Source organism: Cupressus sempervirens, chromosome 5 (genome assembly GCF_028749045.1).
Source record: "Cupressus sempervirens isolate cs-2001-9-10 chromosome 5, ASM2874904v1, whole genome shotgun sequence".
Classification (NCBI taxonomy): domain Eukaryota; kingdom Viridiplantae; phylum Streptophyta; class Pinopsida; order Cupressales; family Cupressaceae; genus Cupressus; species Cupressus sempervirens.
The window spans coordinates 64,042,204-64,050,130 of NC_143122.1; positions in this window are offsets into that span (position 1 = coordinate 64,042,204).

Consider the following 7,927-nt stretch of genomic DNA (forward strand, 5'->3'; position numbering starts at 1 on the left):
CGTACTTTCTACAGTTGAGGGTCATCAGCCTTGCCAGGTGGAAAATTTTCCTGGTAAAAGTCTATCTCCGTTTCAGCCATTACCTATTCGATGTTATTAAGCTTTAAATTGGTGATAAATAATGAGAAATCCTCAACATATGATTCTAATAAAGATCATTTTTTCCAGCCTTTTTTTCTTTTGTAATGTTTACAATATACTTCTTCTATACCCTATACTTCTCAACATTTACCCCATCCGCATGTAACTTATTATTCAGCTACGATCTCTCACCAGTGTACATTTTCAGTATAATTCTAACTGGAGGCTAAGAGAAAATGTAAAATCATAGCATACACCAAAAAAACTCTAATCACTTTCCACAAATCTTTCCTTTAACAAATATTATTGAAAAACATTTGAAATATATTTCCAACTCGTGGCTAAGATAATATCAAAAACATTACATACACCACGAAACTCTGCTCAGTTTTCAGAAAAAATTTCATTTTCAACTATTACAGATCAACGTTGAAGTATAATTCTAACATGTTGCTAAGAGAAAACATTAAAAACATACCTTACCATGGGGCTCTAATCAGTTTTCAGATTATTTTTACATTTCCAAATATTATAGAAAAGTTATAAATGATAGCCTAATGCATTAAGGAAAGTTGGCTCTTATTGAGCGAGCTTAAAGCGTGTCATTCCAAGAAGGCTCCTCCCATCCATGAAAGGAAGAGAACCTAACAACTTTTACAGCCAATGAGCAGATCTTCAAGATCTTTGAAAGGTGGCGCATGTAGGGGACAAACTAGGCAAGGTAGCTAATTGCTTCAAAAAAATCAATGTCAACAGACATGCTTCAGGTTTTTCCATGATAAATATTTACTGCAGAAAAACAAGTCCACTTCTCAAGGGCACAGTTTCTTAGCATCTATTGGGGTACGATCTTATTCCTATCTCAATTGCAGAGATTTGTCAAATTCACAGGCATTGTCAAAACAACGACTTATTCCAAACAAAGAAAGGAGCTTCTTGTCACTTCTTCGAATCCATTCCGGTTTGATCTTTATTCATGTCTCAATTGCAAAGGTTCATCAAATTCACCAACACTCCCACAAACCACAACAGCTTATTCCAAACAAAGAAATGAACTTCATATCACTTCTTTAAATCCGTGTTACCAAGGTCCAGGTATCAGCATAGTTCTACATCTTATTAGGCCGTCTGTGCCAATTAGGATTTAACATTCTGAATATTATTGTAGTACAAATTTTAAACTATGCCCTTTCTTGCTTAGTTAATATAACCTAATCGACAAATGTGGTACTTGCATATGCCTGTGAAGGCGTAAATCTTTCAATATCCTAGGAAAAAAGTATTGAGGAGAGGCTTGAAATTCAATGATAAAGAATGCTTAAGTTGCTTTACCAATAAACCAAAACATTAATCGACTCAAAAGTTGTTGTCTATAAATATGTCAATGGTTAGACATGCATCCAATAATAAGCTCTGTGTCTAGCATATTGTAATAAACCAGAAGTACAGAGATTGAAAGGAAGAAAAAGAAAAAACCCTAGGAAAACCCTGTTTCTCCTGTGCTAGTAGGGGGTTCAAGACAGATAGTATTTGCATTTCGTCAAGAGAAACTATGAAAATTGTGCAAAAACAGAAGAATGATTTATAGAAGAAACCCTTAATAAGCGCAAGCATCTGACAAAATTTCAAATCCTTTCTACTTGATGCATATTGGTACCATGTTTCAAAGCTGCCATTTCACAGGTTGAAGAATGATGCATAAAACAAAGCCTTATGCCAAAATGGCAACTTAGCAAGAAGGTATGGAGTTCCATCAATAGCATAGAAAGGAGCAAAAAATGACTGATATCAACCACCAAGATTTGAACCAGGTTCCAATTTGCATACATTTGATCCGTGTGCCTTAGCAGATTCAAGCCAACTACTTTTTGAATGCAGATAAATGGCAACAGAAAACATATTGTTCTTATTGTCCTTGGTTAATGATACACAAACCAATAAAATTTCCAAATGGAGCACAAACAAAAAAAGCAGCAAGTTTGCAAGATGGAAAAAAATTCTGCTTTACCAATTCCATGGAGCACAGTCAATAAGCAATGTAGCATATATCATCCACCTCATAGAAAGTATATAATTAAAACATAGCAATGTGATATGCACTCACAGAAAGCAAGTTGGTGATATTATTGTGCAAATTGTTGGTCACATCTAGGCATTTAAAAGAGTATGTTCGAAGCAAATCCAACCTGTAAAGTATTGACAAATTTGCATGAGCAGTGGAACACATAAAAAATGAAAAGATACCATTGATCTCTCAAATAAGATACAGATGAAGATCGCAAAAGCATTCACATCCTAAGTTTTTCTCCACGGAATATACATATGAGAAAATACTAGCTGAAATCAATACAGCCCTGCAACAAGCACATGCCCACCAGGGAACCCTCGAAACAAACTCACAGATCATCACAAAGCCTCATACATCCATAGCTCAAAACATTAGAACCCTATCAAAATTAACTCTGCTCATTTTTATCTTTCAGAAGATACATCCCCCCCAAATAAGGAAAAAGCCCCTACATGAGGGGTAAATGAGAAAAAATAAAACATTAATGAAAATTCTGTTTTAAAATTAAAAGCACTACACACCATAAGAAAATTCTCTCTCCTATGCTGGCGCAGTTTCCAAGAAACACAATATTTGGCTTTTAGTCAAGCACAAACAATTTGATTTAAAGAACAAATCCTTATGCCAAAATGGTAGCTTGGAAACAGGCAATGGAATTCCACAGGATGAAGAATGATTTAAAGAACAAATCCTTATGCCAAAATAGTAGCTTGGAAAGAGGTGATGGAATTCCATGAAAGCATAAAAGGGAGCATAGACAAAAAGAGCACTTGGACATCTTGAAATATTATATAAAGTTTTCCCCATGTGGGTTCACCAAGTCAAAATTTTCAGGTTTGAATTAACACTATGTAATGACAGAAATGTGACCATGTAGAAGGAAAACTATGTTCCTTTCAGAGTCAATTTCACAACATACATTTTGACATCTCCAAATAGTTAATTTGGTGAGGTCATCTATTTAGATCTGAAAAAATGAAGTTTTTGACTAAAAGAATAGAAAGTGCTGAGAACAAAGAGTGGTCAGTCTAAATCTGAGTGTCTCAAAACATTTTGGAAGATTATGAGTCATTTCCACTGACCTCGGCAGGCCACAAGGGAAAAATGTTCAGAAATGACATTTGAATCATAGTTAGAAAACACAAACTCAGCAATAACTCGACCAGCCCAATTTTTTTGAATAACTTCACCTAAAACTCGGGGAAAAAATGAGCAATAAATCAGCACTTTTATCGCACATTTGAAAATATATAATGTCTACACTGTATTTTAATATATACATATAATATATTAATAATACAGTGTTTATCTGATTCCAATATAATATGGTAATTAAAATCCAATTTAATACATATTGAAATCAGATATAATTTAAATTTATAATACAATATCTAATAATACACATACTAAATAGGGGATCACCTTGTGGTAGTGGTGGCTTGGTTGCACTGTTACTGGTGCAATCAAGGTTCAAATCCCCCCTTGGCCCAAAACAGTGTTAATGCTGGTTGGCCCCACCTTGGTTGTTGTACTCATGATGGAGATCACGTTGTTGAGACCATTCGCCAATGGAGATGGAGAAAACGATAATCAACTCTCAAGATCATCGCGAAATGTTACTGATCAAAAAAAAATACACGTACTGATTAATTATATCTGATTCCAATGTGACTGGTTATTAAAACATTAATATATGATTAATTATATTTTTACCAGTCATATAAACTGTGTCTTATTTCAGTATGTATTAGGTTATATTTTACCAGGTATAATTTAAACTTTACGAGTCATACTCATATGTAATTATAATACAGTATTATTAATACTGAAATATATAAATAAATATAACATGCCTGAGATTAGAGGATGCTTGAGTATTATAAACAAAGTAAAATAAAAATCACAATGAGTCACGTGTTAAGAGTCCAGAAAGTCCTGGAACTCGGGCAAAAACTAAGACAAATACTATAGAGGAAGAGTGAGTAGCCCATCACAGAGATAAATCCCTTTGCAGGAGCTTAAAAAAAATACTATCGCTGCAAACTGCAAACAAAACCTAACGATTCACGTTTGTATCTCTTTCGTGGTCTAGGTTTGTATCTCTTGCAGTTAAAATCACCACGCATTAGGATATACTCGCCCTTGATCTTAACCACGATTATATTAGGAGGGTTTCCAAGCACAATATATTGCAATTTATGCATGCAATTTTCAACTATGATTTGAATATTAAAATGTCACAAAACTAGCACAGTGTGCAGATCTTCGCACAGCACACTAATATGTAGACAAATCACACTCAAAAACAACAGCAGACGAGAAATATGAGATCAGTAGAAAACAAATACAAAAAGGTAGCTACAGAAAAGGTGTCCTGAGCATTCTGAGAGGGAAAATGCTTGATGCAAGAGCTGAAGTAAGCTACTCAAATGCTAAGGGATTGGACACTAAAGTGGCTACAAAAGTGTAGGTGAAATTGCAAAGGGGTATACAATTCGCAACTCTACATACTACAAATCAATTTATGAGTTTCACTATAGCTCATGCAATAAAAGTAAACAATATTAACATGCAAATGTGCAGACAGAAACACATCCACTCAAGAGTTACAATGTAGCTTTTCTAAATGAAAGGTAGAAAACAAAATAATGTTTGTGCAGAACAAAAGCAGATGAACATGTAAACCAATAAGGATATGTTTTCAAAAATGAAAAAATAATGGCAGAAGAGAATTCAAAAACCCTTTAAAACCAATCATAAACAAACCTAACTAGTTCACTAGTGGCTCTTATTCACACGTTAAAATTACATAGGTCCTGGGAATCTTTTTAGAAATCTCTAATCTCTTGATGAGATCTAAGCTTATCTTATTTCATGTACTCCTTGCGTCTTAAGCTCATTTAATATTTGTCATGTTACTTGTCTCACTGCATATGATTAAGGCACATGTCATCACATGTCATGATCTTCTCTAATCTTGAATCTCAGCCTTGCCTATATAAGCAAGGCATTATATGTATATTGTATGTCCATCAATCAACCTAATCCATTGTCTCACAGTCGAGCAGTATTTAAGCCCTTGCTACACTTGTGGAAGGCGTCATTTGGTTTTGCAGGTGATCCTAAAGGATTGAGTTCATTATCTAACATGGTATCAAAGCTTTGAATCTAAAATCCCCTTCAAAAATTCCAAAGATAGTTGTTGATATTGTAGCTCAGAAAGATAAGTTAGAAGTAGAGTTCAAGTAGGACTCTACTTGGAGAAAGTAGAGTTCAATTAGGACTCTATCCACCTAACTAATTAAAGTACTCATCTAAGAAGTGGAGTTCAAGTTGGACTTTACTGGGAAGAAGTAGAAATCAAGTAGGTCTCTACTTTATGGAAGTAGACTTCATAAAGGACTCTACTTTAAGGAAGTAGAGCTCAAGTAGGACTCTATTTTACCCAACTGCTATTATAAAAGGAAGCTAAGGGTTAGAATATTTTTTTTCAAATATATTTCCCAAAAAGGAAACTGAGAGACAGAAAATCAGAGGAGATTTCTGATTTTCGGCAGGGTAGAAAGGAGAAAATTTACAGCTGCTAACAGCGAAGGAGAAGGTAGCAATACCAAGTATATTCCAAGTTTGTTGTTTTCTTTGTAACTTGATTCAAAGCCATTCTCTCATGTACTGGGAGCCCTTGTATGTTCTGAAGTTATTATGATGATGAACTGATTGAAGAGCATATGAAGTTGAACTGTGCACGAGTATGTTTTGTTTTTTAGTTTTCTTCCTTATTTTGTTAAATAAATCTAGTAGTGTAAATCTAGATCTGGTCCATTTAACTTAATATTGGATTTAAGAAATCGAAATGGTATTAGAGCTTTAAGCTCTTAAAGAAAAGCACAACACAGATGTGGCAGTCAGCAGTCTCAAGATCGAGGACAGGCCGGATGAGGTTTCAAACTTTTTGCCATATAAGACAAGAGTCACACAACTTCTGAAAGGGAAAGACTTGTGGGAGAACATAGAAAAGGTCCTTCCAGTACAAACAGATCTTGCACTTCAGGCAGCAAGGGATAAGGACACTAAAGGGCAAAGGGTGATTCTAGATGTTGTAAAGGATCACCTGATTCCACATATAGCAGAAAAGACGAAAGTCGAAGATATGTTTGATGCCTTAGTCTCTATTAGGTGACAATATGAATCAGAAGATGGTTCTAATAAACAAGCTTTGAGAGTATTGGATGACAATTTGATATTGTCACCAGCTACCTTATGAGGATCACACAGGTCCATGATCATCTTGCAGCAATTGGAGAAAAGATCTTGGATGCAAAGCTAGTGAATGCTGCTCTAAATAGTTTCACCAAGCCATAGGAACCATTTGTGAAGGGAATTTGTGCTCAAGAATACATTCCATATTAGCAGAGGCTATGGGATGATTCTATTCAGGAGTAGACTCTAGAGGAGTTCATACCCAACAAGCAAGGAGGTGGTGATGAAAACTTGGCCCTCATCACCAAAACTAAGAAATGCAAAGGGAAAGCTTACACCAAGAAAGATAACAATGACATAGGACATGAGCCTAAAATGAAGAAAGACTTGAGCAAGATTAAGTGCTTTGTTTTCCATAAGGAAGGTCACTATGCTTCAAGTATCCAGAAAAGAAGAAAGGCACAAGGAAGACACAACAAGTAGTGGTAGCAACAACACAAACTCAGTTGAGTGAATTTGCAACAAAGTTTAAGAGTAATTTTTCCCTTATAGCCTTTGTTTCTACCAACACTACAGATACAAGTGCTTGGCACCTAGATAGTGGTGCCCCCTGTCACATGACTGAAGTACGAGAGTTGTTCAAACAGCTTTCTAAGTATGACTCAGGGATCAATGTGGAGCTTGGTAATATGCCTTGTTTGCAGTTAAGGGATAGGGAATCATGCAGTTCTAGTTTGAGTTGGGAGGACCAATTGATGCTCAAGAAGTGTTGTATATAGCTGGTCCAAAGAACATCTTGTCCACCTCAACTATGGAGGACAATAGTTACGCAATTACCTTCTAGAAAGGGCAAGTGTTTATATGCCTATAGGGAGCCAATCCTGACACAATTGTGAGGATTCAAGTCATAGAAGGCAACTGATATAGGCTACAAGGTAACTCCATTCACGCATTGGTACATACAATGAGAGCTTAGTAAACAGCAACCATACAAAGATGCACATAGACAATTACACCAGATATGTTGACTAGGGAAACCCTTGATCAGAGGGAAAACCCCGGTGGGAATGATGCCCACAAGATGACGTACTAATATAAACATTCCTTGTTAGAGGATGGACCCTATTAGGAGTCTATTACAACATTTAGTACAATGAGTCCCTGTTAGGAGATTCCAACCCTATTAGGAGTTGTGGTATAATGTATGCAAGAAGAGCCCACTGCTTAAACATGCAATTTCAACTACAAAAAGAGCTTACTGCTCAAACAAGTAATTTACTGTTATCTTCTTCTTTCCTTTGTCCTGTCAACCAGACCAATCACTGTCAGAACTTGTAGACTCGATCACGAACCTCGGATCCAAATACCAAACCTCGGATCACTCAACAAAACCTCGGCAATGAAGTTTCCTTCACTTCTGCACTACTCTGCTCAACTTTGCATTCCACACTCTTTGCTACTTACCGAACATTCACATTTCACATTCCGCCATATCAACACTTGCCATGACAAAGGAAAATGTCCTTCCTTTATATCGAGTCCATAAAACAATTCCTTGAGTTGGCTGTTAGTCCTTCT